General features: G+C 33.3%; 3 long non-coding RNA genes across 4 annotated transcripts; 1 reads left to right on the forward strand and 2 right to left on the reverse strand.

The window, feature by feature from the left end:
• Window positions 1-762: 762 nt before the first annotated feature.
• On the reverse strand, window positions 763-1,732 carry LOC128678640 (uncharacterized). The gene is made up of 2 exons (XR_008405661.1): window positions 1,679-1,732; window positions 763-1,168 (listed from the first exon to the last, which is right to left on the reverse strand). It is a non-coding gene; the product is annotated as an uncharacterized LOC128678640 (long non-coding RNA).
• Window positions 1,733-1,848: 116 nt separating this feature from the next.
• LOC128678638 (uncharacterized) lies at window positions 1,849-4,825 on the forward strand. 2 transcript variants are annotated; one of them, XR_008405659.1, is made up of 4 exons: window positions 1,849-1,865; window positions 2,357-2,436; window positions 3,748-3,822; window positions 4,655-4,825. It is a non-coding gene; the product is annotated as an uncharacterized LOC128678638 (long non-coding RNA). The 2 variants fall into 2 exon arrangements; XR_008405658.2 differs by lacking the exons at window positions 1,849-1,865; window positions 2,357-2,436 and adding an exon at window positions 2,958-3,065.
• Window positions 4,826-6,215: 1,390 nt separating this feature from the next.
• Window positions 6,216-13,298, reverse strand: LOC128678637 (uncharacterized). The gene is made up of 4 exons (XR_008405657.2): window positions 13,144-13,298; window positions 7,163-10,944; window positions 6,710-6,787; window positions 6,216-6,359 (listed from the first exon to the last, which is right to left on the reverse strand). It is a non-coding gene; the product is annotated as an uncharacterized LOC128678637 (long non-coding RNA).
• Window positions 13,299-14,379: the final 1,081 nt, after the last annotated feature.

Here is a 14,379-nt window from a genome sequence, read left to right on the forward strand (position 1 = left end):
TACAAGTCAAGACAGATCATGAAGCAGACGTAATGAGTTTCTTCTACTCTATATTTCTATAATGTGCTTACTAAATACCGGAGCTTGGTCCACTACGAGTATAATTACCGCAATTTTAGTAAAAAAAAAAGGATCCGTACAGTAAAAATCTTCTTCATTAAAAACATAATTAAGTTCTCATTTTAAGAATTTTCAAGAGGATCATAAATGTTATCAATAACTTTTTATTTAAAACAATGGAGGCATTGTAGCCGCTGACAACGGAGAAGGTGGCCACTGCTTTACTATTCTACCCCGTTGCGGTCTGTTTGACAAAGTACGCTGAACTTGAGAATAACAATGTTTTATTCCATAATGATGTTTCAAATTAAAGCATAGAGGTTGATAGAGACTTTTTCCTAATATTGACCATATCACCTGCAATAACTTATACGGACTTGTAATAGCAATGCAAAAGTCAACCAAAAAGTAGTAACATCTTTCTCTAAGTTAACCGAAAATACATCGTAATAAGTCTAAATTATGAATGACTAACAACAACCAGGCTAACTGGCTAAAATGATATATTTAATATAAGAAAAACTGTGTCTAAATAGATGCGTACATCCTACGACTAAATGGGTCGACCAGACATAAACAATACTGCTGATAAAAATTTACTTAGAATGGCCCAGGACAGAAAAAATTGGGGTAGACAGAAAAAGGTGCATGTCCACCAGAGGGTCACAGAATATTAGTTAGCATAAAATAAAAAACTGTAGATTCAAAACAACATTTCAATAATTTACTGAGTACTGAGCATGCTTAGTGATCGGAATAAATAATCTAACGCTAAAATAAATATCAGTGCGACTTTCCATTAAAATTATTTAAAACAATTTTAGAAACATCTTCAAATCCTTCAATTAATCCATCTTCACATGTTTCTTCGTCTTCAACATCATTCTGCGTAGTACAGAGTAGCAAACCCAAAATATGAGGTACAATCTCGAATCAGTGTTGATTATCATGTAACAGGCTCCTATTGCTACCAAAATTCCGAAGATGTTTAGTAACACCCTCATAGATATTTTGAACGTTTCTTTTGTGACGTGTGATTTGTATGTATTTTCTTGAATGAATGTTGCCTTGCACGGGCAGCTAGGATTGCAGTCATCTTGTAGTGTTTCTGAAAAATAAGAATAAAGATATAATACAACAAATATTTCACGACTCAATAGATGAACGTGGATATTTTGATCTGAGGACCATCAACTCTTAATTACAATATTGTAATATGTACTATCCATATACTTAGTAGTAACAGATTAGATAAGTACCGAAACGTAGACAAATATCAATGTTGTAACATTACGAACATGCCGTTTATATTGGTAAGGGGCTTAAACAAAGTACATCACTTTCTAGCTAGACAATTTTTATCAAAAATGTACATAACAGCATTAAATTTTAAATTTTCAGATTCTCATGATGATTTAGATAAAGATTAAATTAATCATGGAATCATGGAATATTTAATAATAATAACTATTTTTATCTAATTTCTTGTGTTGACAATTTCAGAATATCAGATTGGAATGGAAATCCATTTAAGTTTACAAAACTTATCTTTGGGAAGTCCGCTTTTTCACAGATGCGTAATTATTACAATATTTACTTATTTTTCTTAAAATAATACCTTGAATAGTTTCGCAGATGGTAACCATAGCTGCAAGATTATTTGGAAACCTTCTACTCACTGATGCAAATTAAATTAATTTCTGATACTTAAATATTGATGAACAAAGGCAGTTCAGGCCTTGGGAGACGAGGAAGTCACTCTCGATCGGAGAAGCAACTCGTGCGGAACCAGGGAAATACTTTTGGTGAAGAAATGTTGCGGTTTTTGTAGTTAGTCGATGATAAGATGGAAATTTTCAACTTCCTGAAAAAAATACTGAATCACTGACTTCCTTATTATATAAAGTTCCTTAGAAACGAACCATCGTTGATGAACTTGTGTTGTGAAGTTTTAACACGAAATTTATTTGGCCCGTACTTGTAATGTAGGGGGGGATTTATGCCCAGATATATGCCGTTTTTTATACTAATAATTAACAGGATTCAGCCCATCTGATGGAAAGTGATCACTGTAATCTATTGATGGAAGTTTGCACACGCGCGTTGTTCACTTTGTTCATAAATTGCGTTTATCATAAAATGATTTCTTCCCTAATATCGCTTATTTTTTTAAATTACAATACACATAACGAAATTCAGCTATTGTGTAGATATAAAAGCTAGTTTTTGCGCAGCCTTGATCTAGAACAGTTTTTTCCAAAGACATTTGGGTATAAAACATTACAGTTGGTTGCAGGAGTTACAGTTGTCTGATAAACTGATAGTAAATAGTCTCTTCTTTTCTCAAGATGCCTTCTCCTTGTGAACCTTGCAAAAGTAAGTCTAATTTTTACAAGCTTTTATTTAACATTCAATGCATGTACATAATATGTTCGGGTCCTGTAACTCAATTTTTCTGAAATGTTGTGTACACGTTTAATTTGAATGTCAATGCATCATTATGATGATCCAGATTTTGCACTCGGGATCGGCTACCAACGACGATAATTTTACATGTGGCTTTAGTTCAGAAGGCAATGTAATATGATAAGCAAGACCTGATGGTGGGTTAAGATCGGCTCCCAATTAGGAAATTCTTCGGTTGGTGACATAATTTACATACGCTAATTTTGTTTATCATATTTATGGTTATATACCTAATTACAACTTATGTAAATCGAGATAAACCATCTATCTCTTATCTTACTTAATTTGGAAATAAATAAAAAAAAAGGAAAAGAAATATCTTGCAAAATACTGCATTAAAATAAAAATTGTTAGATTATAATGTCGTCATTCGCGTAAGATATAATTAATCGATCTTCCATAACCGTGCTCTAAGGAATATCAATTGCATTGTGTAGAACTGGTTGAGAAATACGATGCATTCAAGATCTAGTTGCACTTTGCCAATACAGTTTTCTCACGACGACCTCAGTGTAATGTAGTGACCGACATTGACTGACGTAAGTCCCGTTATATTCATATATTTAATAATGCGTATTTATAATACTATACTAGCTGAGCACTGCGGTTTCGTTCGAAAAATTTTGCCATAAAAATATAGTCTGCGTCTCAAGTTAGGTGCAATTAAAATAGTGTCCAACATTGCATATAACGATTGCGTTATCGATTGGGTAGTTTCAAAAGTTTTCGCGCAGAATCGTTATTTTAACTAAGTAATAACTTAATTTCATTTCGAGTATGTAACGTAATAATTTTTATTAACTTAATAACTTAAGTAAAAACTTAAATTTTCTTTCTTTCTGTGACGTTAATCGCCCTAGAAAAGGACCATTCCATAAACTCATGATCGGCCTTTTCTTAAAAGAGGATTGACGTCAGGCTAGGTAGCTAGTCATAAAATTACAGCAAATCTAGACGAGTTCCGAGTGTCACAGCCAAGAATGCAACATGCGAGGATAAGAAAGAGATATCCTAAGTCCAATCTGGTGTTACATACTTTGAATTAACTAAGTATATTATAACCACGTGGAAACAAAAATGTAGGAAAGTGGACACTGGACTCCGACGCTCAATGACTGGAAAGAAACAGGAAATACGCTCAGTTGAGAGAGAGAATTAACTAAGTATTTCAGACATTCGGGTGTTTATTAATTACTTAAAACATTATATTTGTTTATTCAGACACGTGTCAAGACGGAGGTTGCAAGGATAGTTGCTCGTGCAAGGACTCTGGGTGCAACGATTGTTCAGATAAAGGTAATTTGAGTTAATTATGCCGGCATTAAATCGGCCATGATCGCGGTCTATCGACGTACGTTGATTGGTTTAAATATAAGCTTTGTGCGTGGATAAGCTACGTATGTTGATGTGATGCGATCATGGACCAAATAACGTGTGATGCATGATTCTAGAAACTTATTCAGAAGAAATCAGAGCCAATTATTTAAAAATTTAGAATTTTATATAATTCCATAATATAATTAATTCCATATAATTCGTTCTAAAAATTTATTTTAGCAGTGACTTTTGGGCTCCTATACGTAACGGCAAAGGAAGTAACCGAGGAAATATTCAGCAGTCCTACCACAAATCATCATATCACATAACATTTTATTTATGCCAGCCCTACACTATCCCCGAACTTAGGCACGTGCCATAGTAAACATTGCGTAATTTATATATGAGCTTTTATCTACCGCGATGAAAAAACTGCAATGTATACCGAATCCGCCAAAGTTTGGCAAACTGTTCGACGACAGTGTGGAGCTGGCAATATATATATAACATACGGAACGATTCAAATGCAACTTGTTTAATTATTTAGGAATCTGAAATGAATCTCAATAACTAGTATTAGGTATATCTATATTTGCCATCAAAAACAGTTTGGGTCCCGAGTAAGTCCCAGATGAGAGAGATTTATAGTTTTTTTTGTTAAGTATAGCTCCTATTTAACATTCAGTTATTTCCATAATCAGAACATAGGTACTTCTTTTGTTTTTATTAAATTAAAACGTACTTAGAGCTTAAGTATAATTTTCTGGTCTCTCATCTTCTAAACTGTCAATTATTTTTCCATCAATTCCAGGTGGATGCTGCTAGTTCTGCACCATGGAATCTCCCCCCCGCAGACGGCGACGCCCCTCCTTCGGCTCCCGGCTCAGCAAGGCTCTGGAGAAGTGCTTCCCTGTCGCCTTCTGCGTCACCTTCTTCATTACCATTGTGCTCTTCTACTGTTTAATATAGAGGGTTCATGTTACACTTTCTTTCATTTGAGTAATCTATTTTGTATTTTTTTACCTTCTCGCTCTGAACACATATAAATATATATCATGGAATTAGTATGCACTCCGGATTACCTATTCATTCGATAGTATACATATATTATATATTTTCAAAAAAGAAGGTTCGTGCTACGTTTCAATAATGTCAAATTCAAATTTAAAATTCTTTATTCAATTTAGTAATTTTTTGACGTCATTATGTAATGACGTCAAAAAATTACTTAAGTCCACTGCCGAAGAAGAAGCGGCGCAACAAACTTCACCGCAGCCTTTTCTCCAAGGACGTCAATTAAGATTATTCGTCCTCTTAATTTTTAATATCAATGAATATTAAAAAGTAAGAGGACGAATTTACATCATTATTAAAAATGTCAAAAGTTAAATAAATTAAAAAGTTGTTAGTATTTTCAACTACTATGCACTATTATTGGGCTAAACATTATTGTCGTTCACATAATTATTCGACTTGTAATATGCCTTTTTACAGGTACTTCTTTTATATAATTTTTGAATTTTTAGTCGGCATATCAATAATCCATTTAGGGAATTTATTATAAAAACGGATACAGTTCCTAACAAAAGTCGTTCTTTGGCCAACCGATGCCCGGGGACAAACAATGTATGTTTATTACGTAAGGCTCTATCAGTGTAATCACCAACTTTTTAAAATAAGTTTAAATTATGTAGTTATCCTTACATAGGTATTATAAAACAAAGTCCTCTGCCGCATCTGTCTGTCATTCTGTTCGCAATAAGTTAAAAAACTTCTAAAAAAACAGTTTTCACAACTAGATAGTGTGATGTCTAAGGAAAGATGTCTAAGAAATATGTAAAACGAGGTCTACCAAATTGAGTTGTCAGTTTCAAATTTAGTTTCGGCCCGAACAAATAAATTAAATTAAGTATTTTGTACTATTATACTCATTAATATTATTTAAGAGAAAATTTGTATTTGTATATCTTTGTTTGTAATGAATAAACTCAATAACTACTGGGGTGATTTCGATGATTTGGCACAGAGATAGGCGAAAGCTTCAGGAGTAAATAAGGCTATGTTTTTTATTATAATTTTGCTCGAGCGAAGCCGGGGTGGGTCGCTAGTTTTATATAAATATAAACAGATTTATTGTAAACAAATTTAAGTACAGTCAACAGCACATGAAACTATACAAAATGATTGTAAATGCAGGGTACCTTGAGATGGGGATATCTGTATAAATGTGGTATAAATACATACTTACATTGCCATCAGTAGCATTTGGGATGCACCTGATTACAATCGTATACTATACACACACCATTGTCATTTTATGCTAACTGCACCTATTTAGGTAGGTACTGCGGAAATAAAACGTTTGTTTAGAGAGCACCAAAATTTATTTTTATTTAAATTTAATGAATGCACAATTGAATTTATTAATTTTAACAATTCTAATAATTTCGTTCAATTCTTGAGTTGGCGTCATTTTCGATTGCTTTCGTCTGCGAGAGAAAGTCAGCAACAACCACCTGTGAAGCAATTTTCATACGAATTAATTTTTTACTAATTTATAAAATCAGTTAATTTCATAGTTCGTTATAATTATTATTTTTGTTAAATGTTTAAAAAAATATGTAAAATACGAATCTTTCCCAATATACAGAATAAATAATGAGGATGTAAATTTACTAGATCAACTTAAATTGGAGTTGAATAAGTACTTCAATTTGGTACATACATTCTTAAAAATTTGAAAAAGGCCTAAAATTTAATGTTCATGCCTATTCTGAAGCATAATTGCCTTACAGTCCTTCAGAATAGGCCAAAGTACCTAATAAGTAGAAAACACGAGCCTATAAAAATATTCATACTTAGTTACCTGGTTTACTGGAACAATCGGAGCAATCCGCTTCAGAAGAACACTTGTCCTTGCAGTCAGAGGCATCTTTGCAGGTGTCTGAATTAAAAAAATAATAATAATAGTAATATTATGAACATGTTTTCAGTTATCATTTTCTTGTTTAGTTTCGTGTGTATTTTACGTATACCGTAACAGTTTTTCTTCAACAGCTTTAATTTATGAGAACTCGTAATGTTTGCTGTAATTTTATATTTGGGCGGATATAAAATTGTATATATAGTTGTTGTTTTTACATGCTTTAATCAAAACGACATGTTTATTGACTTAAATATGTTTAAATATGCAGTAAATTTTCAATGTTTTCAATAAAAATACAGGAAAAATTTTTGCTTTTCACTTTTGTAATTGGAAATGTTTGATAGACTCGTAAATAATATGTTTTATTTGAAATGAAAAAAATTAAATATTTACCTTTGCAGGGCTCACAACAAGGGGCAGGCATTTTGATGAGCTAGTGTTACCGAGATGTTGAAATCTTGATATGGTAATGATTCTTCAGACTCTGAAATAAGCTTATATACTATTATATTATGTGGCAAAAACTCTGGTCGGAGGTGAACGAAAGACCTCGATGTTTTTGTGTTCTTATTTTTTTATTCTAAGTGCACCAAGCACATCATCGATTATTTATTATTATTATTTATTTAAAATCAGTTCATTCTCGGGATTTTAACCACGACGACAGAAGAAGGGGAGTTATTAGTTTAATGTGCCAGTGTACCTGTATGTCTGTCCGTGGAATCCTAGAAGCCAAACGGCTGAACCAATTTTGATCTAGACTTCTGAACATACATTTTCCAAAGGCAAACAAACCTTTGAAAAAGTGTATGTTCAGCTGCTTAAAATCCAAGCAAATCAGCTCTGTTCTAGCTGATGAGAGGATGCCAGCAAATTCGGAGCTTTAATTTTTAATTTAATTTTTATTGCCAAAAATACAAGAATTGATATCAATTCTTGTCTTTAATAAAACTGGGATTCTTATGCGCAAAATGCATCCAGAAGTCAAACAAACATTATAATTTAATTCAAAATCAATTTTACGGCTCAATTACTAATTCAAATAAAAGTGAGTACAGCTGGTACCTACGTAATAGTAACATGCTAGAAACAAGAACACTAATCAATTAAATACATAGCATGGAAAATATTTTTCATGATATTAATGGCAATGTTTTAAGTGTTCTAAAGCCCCTTATATATGTATATTCGTCATGTTTGATTATGACATATAGGCAGCATACTGCCGGTCCGTATGTCACAGCCACTTTATTGCTAGAAATCTAGATTTGACCAGCTTCACTTATTTTTTAGTCAGTTCTAACTTTTTTTTTACATAACCTAATATTCGTTCATCAATTGGTCACGCCTCGTTACCGGCACCAATGCTTACTTTTTATGTGCGGACCTTCAACGCAAATCAATGTCAGTTTTTCTTGGAGATTTTGAGCAGAAACTTGTAGAATCCGCTCGTGCAGAATAGTTGCATGCAGGGGCCACGGTGGATAAGTCAGCCCATCAAAAAATATTTTATTTTCTAGACTTTCATCCCATTATTTATGTATTTAAAATTTATTACAGAACTTTAAAGTTAACATTGGACTTAGTATCATAAGGCATTCCCTGTCTGTAAAACCTTGGGACCAAATAGAAAAAGGCTAAACGTTTTCTATTATTGAGTCTGATTCTCTTCAGTTGTTATGAAGATATTTGAAGGGAGATCAAGTAAGTACCTACCCCATTACCTTAAATTATGACAAAGACAAATATTTTATTTATACCAAGCTTAAATAAATTATTATTTGTGACTACGAATTTATTGTACGATGTTCTTAAAACTAACTGCTGTTACTATTAGTAACTTATTTAAATGAACCTGGTTCCAGTGTTTAATTATTAACCAATTTTACAAAAAATCAAGACTTTCTGTCCTTTATACAGTTTAGTTTCATTCTAGGTACCTTTTTTTCATACAAATGTACGGCTTAACATAATACATTATGGTTAAGATAAGGGCGATTTCGCCCGTTAGACTTTGGTCTTAGATGGCTGCAGGTATAGCCTGATTACGTTCGCTAGACCTACGTGCAGCCGAGCTTTTGTTGTACAAGGTGTTGATATCGTATGGTCAAATGTAGATTTCAGATTAGATTGATTCATGTACGTACGTCCGACATGAATGCTAGTATCTAAATATGAGAGAAAGAAGATTTTCGACGATAATTTTTTTCGTTTTATCTTCAGATGTGAAGTCCAATATGCCTGGGTCCGGCGGATGCGTCCCTGGCTGCGACTGCCTCGACGTGGACCTTGGAAGTAAGTGATTGCATGACCATCAATATTGTAAGTAAGTAAATGACATCATTCTAGACATATGTCTTTATCTGTATGTTATAACACTTATGTTAATAATTTTGTAATTTTGTAATTGTGAACATAAGTGTTATAAGGAAGTAAGAGGATTACCAAGTCCTCATCCATCTAATTTACCTAGATTTGTATTTTCTGTTCATCCATAGTATCCATACTGGTTACTGACGCGAGATCAAACATAAGCTAGGTACCGTGAGCGGTACCTAGCTTACGTTTGTTGTTATTCATAAAAAAGTCGTTCTTTCAATGTCAAATATTGTAAAGTGCGATAGACATAACATACTTTAGCTTAAAGTATGCTTTATCTTTTTTATGAATAACACAATTAATCTGTTAAAACCAATATAAATTGTTTTTCCTGTTTACAGGTACTTGTATGGAGCGAACAATGGAAGTAGACTTTCCAGAGAAATTTATTGGCCATTTATTCCATATAAGATAAATTGTGAAGCACCTGATTAGATATAACAAAGTACAATAGCTATAACAGTATCTAGGACAATGTGCAATTAAATACAGAATTGAAACTGACGTTTAAACAATAAATTATTTATAGTAATTTTATGGGGCGATTTCTTTTTACCGCTTTTATACAATTTATATTAATTTTCACAATATTTAACTTCTACCTTCCACGATTTTCTGATAACTAATTTCTAGACAAATCTGCCTTATGTGTTTGTCCAGTTAGTCCTATCTAACAGTTGTGAAAGGCACGGTATCTGTATGAATAGGTACTTCAGGAAGCGGTGATTTAGGACGTAAGGGTCTGTCCACATAAGGCTGATTTACCTTATATGAAGATGGTATAGCGTGTGCATTCGCTCGCTTGGTGTAAATTCACCTTTATATCATGAGTTACGTGTCCTAATCATCACTTGATGATTAATAAAACAATTATATCCACACAAACATATAATTGTGAAACAAATACTGTTACATGATTTATTTACACATTACCGTATACATAACATATTGCATTGGTGTTTGTATGTACTAATGTGTTGGATGATAATACAGAAATGAAGTAGGTACAATACAACAATACTGTTAATTTCATGACGAGGATGCCCGAAGGACCACTATTGTGTTTAATATAGGGTAAACCTCGGATATCTACTTGCGTCTGTTTCGAATATTCTATATTAGGTACATTAGTGGCGCTAGGGCTTGACTGGAAGCACTCACCCCGCAGGCCAAAGTGCTAAAGCGTTGCATTAGGCGTACGCTATTTGCCCGTGTGAGCAAAAATCTTACGCGGGTAAACAATTACGGGCGTCGAAATTATTTTGGTAAGTACCTAATTATGTTATCTCGCCGTCTGGTTCTTGGTTTGCTCGGTCTCCATCTATTTGACTAAGAAACTAGTCAATTTCTTTAATTGACTGAAAAGTATAAGCTGACCCCCCGGGACTTCGCGGCGTCACAGCCCCGAATGGATGGGAACACGCAAAGTTGAGAGAGATTTATTAAAAAGAGGTTTGTGGCTCTTGGCCCACCCTTCATATATCATCCTAGGAAGGATGACATTAAAATGGCTGACCAGCGGGAGGACATTAAAATGGCTGACAATGATAGATACATAGTTGAGGGCAATGATGGTTCTGGTCTAAGTAGATACGGTGTTGAGGCCTGCCAATGATGAGTTTAGTGTACATATGTTGTTGACGGCATGGCAAAAATGTTTTGAGTGTAGACGCGTTACTTCTTGGGCGCGCTGCAAGCGTCACCTGCGCCTGAGCACGCCGAGCGCTTGGACGCGCAGTTGCACGACGTATCGCACTTGCACGACTGGCAGCACTGCGACGAAGTGCACTTGCAGTCTGAAACAAAATGTGTATTTAGAAATATTGTACACCGATAAATTCCTATAGTAATAAATCCTCCTAATGAATTCTTCTTAATTATGAATCTTAGTTTCGTTCAAGTAATATATAGGTAGTGCTTTTACGATACCTTACAATAATAAAAAAATTAAGAACAAAATACAATTTCTAATGCATAATTGCAACCATCCATCATTACACTAACTTCGGAATATTTTTTTTTTAAGTAGAATATAATTTCCTGCCATTCTGCATTAAATATTAGGTATTTTTGAACAAAATGGTAATCGCAGTCATTACTTTTTGATATAACACGAACAGTGTTTGGATCTGTCTAAATGAATTTTGTCTTTGGCAAGCGGTGATGCTTTCACAAAATTCATTTAGACAGATTTAAAATTCATTTGTTTATTTGTCTATTTATTTGTTTATTTGTTATATATGTCTGCGAATTCACATTCGCAGACATACATAACCTCATTTATTCCCGCCTATTTAATTTATAATATTCCCAATAGCCTAAGATCCCTCCATCCTAACAAATTAACAATCTTTACAGTGCTTGCTTATTATTAAATATTGTTGGAAATAAATCAAATATTAGTCCTAACCTGTACAGTACATTCTAAAATAAAGCGTCCATTGGCCACGAAAGTAATTTTCTAAAAAGTGTACAGTCAACATCACATCAATCTACCCAAATTCATTTCAAACTCGCCACTATTACCGCGCTATAAAGGTTCATGCAGGGTAATTTGATATGCTGTTGACTGTACCTTAATTTATATTGCTGTAAAATCATAAAAAGACATGTTAAAATTGTTTACAAAAAGAGTTTGGACATGTGTATCTTGAAATAAAGGTCGGAATTAACACGGGACCGGGGGGAGTGTACTCTAGTGTACTTCATAGAAATAATTGGTCATAGTCCACAATATTCATCACTATGATCACTGTGCGTAGTGCGAGTTTGCTATTTACATGATTGCTTCTCTGCGTCTCATTTCGAATCGACTCGATAATGAGAAGTGAAATGAAACCCGCACTAAGCCCCCAGCACACATTAGCTTGTTGTCGCATTTCTGAGCTATGTTTTTCAAAGTTTCGTCGCTTTTTGTTTTGGTTTGGATACGTTCACCGTGCGTGTTTGGAAACGTAGCCTTGCCTAATTGCAACAATGATTTCACCTCAAATCTTCATACAAGTCAAGATCGTAATCTATACCTACATGTAATAAAACTGTATGTGGACTATGTATGTACATCGGAGATAAAGAAAAATAAATAAGGTGTCTTAATTTTTTATTTTCTGCCTGTCTATCTGTATGTTTGTTAATGCATCATACAAAAACTACGAAATAGAATTTGATACGGTTTTCAAAGTCGTATAATCGTTAAGTTAAAATCTGATATGGTAATCTGGTATACGTTGCTTCAAACCCATGATATTGACAATAATAACATTGTGAGCGGATAATTATGGACAAAACTTAATCTACAAAAGCTAGTATATTCATAATTCTATAGGTACTTAAACAATTGCAACAGTTTCTAATAATAATCGTCCAACTAACTGATGGATCTTCTAAAATCTCTATAGATATTCTTAAATTCATATAAAGGAACAATTCTTTATAAATTTAAAAATACAATATTATTTTAGCTACTCTCGTTTTGAAACCTTTGCCATTTTACCTGGCCGAGATGTACCTACTGCTTGGTGAATTTAATTTTTACAGCCATTTTCAGAGGGCGATTAAACTGAACTTCTCCGTGGAGAGAGAAAGAGAGAGTCTCTTTCTGTGCAAAAATAAAAAGAAAACATTTTTTTATTTTCTTCAATTTTCCTGACAGTTTGCATTAAATATTTCCATTGAATAAAAATACTAATCGATGTTATTAAATTTGATATATAACACGAAAACATAATTGTATTTGGACCTGTCTAAATGAAAATTTGTATAATCAGCGAGCATCACATATATTTCCGCCGGGATTTAATTAATATTATTAATAAAATTTCATAAGGGAATAATACAATTTAATATTCCTCTTATTCTGTACTAATACGTGATTGGCGCTGTCTTCGAGTGTATATACAAGGTTATATTTACTAACATCATTATTAAGTCAAATCGTTCGATCTAACGTTATCTGAACATAAATATTTGATTTCTTTATTTATTTTAAAACTTACTTCCATCACATCCTCCGCACGGCATGTTGAACTGATAAGAATGATGTATATTGAACAAGTGCACACACCGACTGCAAGCAACTGCACAATTGAAGAACGAAAACAGTGCAGATGCTTATAACACGGCTTGTTATCGAACGATTGTTTATGCGATCGGATAGTTACAATAGAAAAATCAAAATACCAGTCTGAAATAATTATTCTATTAGTGCCCTACCTGCTACATTCCTCTATGCTCAAGTCTAGGGTTAGACTAACAAAATCCAGGTGAATACGTATAATCCCGACTGAGGAATGAATGAATTAATAGATTATTCGATAGAGAAACACAATTACAAAAACACATAACTTAAGGAATAAAGAGGCTCTTAAAAAAGACTCATCTCAGCAAATTTTATTTACCTCTTGAGAGGTACTCGTATTTAACGCTGGTTTATCGATGGGTCGCACGGAAATAAAGGGAGGATAATAAAATGTAGTTCAACCTGGGTTCCGTTGCACTTAGAATAGAGATAGAGTCTACTCATGCTATGTAGGAATTCTTCAAAATCGAATCTAACGTCTTATTAGAAGTTTATGGTAATGAGGTGACGTGTGATGATTTGTTGAACTTAGGTTGCATTAAAATCGAGGCTCGGCTAAAATGTATCTTTTTGATAAATCTCTATCACCAGTCAAAACTGGATGATAACTTAGTGATATCATTTGTTTTTTGAAATAAAAAAGGAAAACGTGGCAAAGAGCTAGAGTTACAAATAGTTCTGTATCCGAACCCGTTTTCTAATGAGTGGTAAACAAGTACTATTCACCAAAATCATGAACGGTTAACATCATAGTGAATTACTTAGGATAGTTAGAATACATCACCGCGTAGTCTTAGAACAAACAAATAATATTCTGCAAATAGCCGGTAATGAATAGGATACAGTCTATAATTTCCATTGAAATGATTGCATTAATAATACTAATTCTAGTAAATGGAGCCGTGTGCGACTGTTTTGCACTCATTGAAAACACTTAATAGATATTATTGAAATTAAAGATACTCATAAGTGTAATTTTAGGGTTCCGTAATTTCGTCCAGTTATCTTTCTGAACTAAGACAAATAAATGTATACAAAAGTACCTAATTGTCATCAATTTGACCTGTTACCTGCCCTATATGGACGTGAATACAGGTGTTATAAACAAAAGTTACAATGAATTTGAACTTATGGTTATTACACCATAAGTTAA

This window comes from Plodia interpunctella, chromosome 20, assembly GCF_027563975.2.
Source record: "Plodia interpunctella isolate USDA-ARS_2022_Savannah chromosome 20, ilPloInte3.2, whole genome shotgun sequence".
Lineage (NCBI taxonomy): Eukaryota > Metazoa > Arthropoda > Insecta > Lepidoptera > Pyralidae > Plodia > Plodia interpunctella.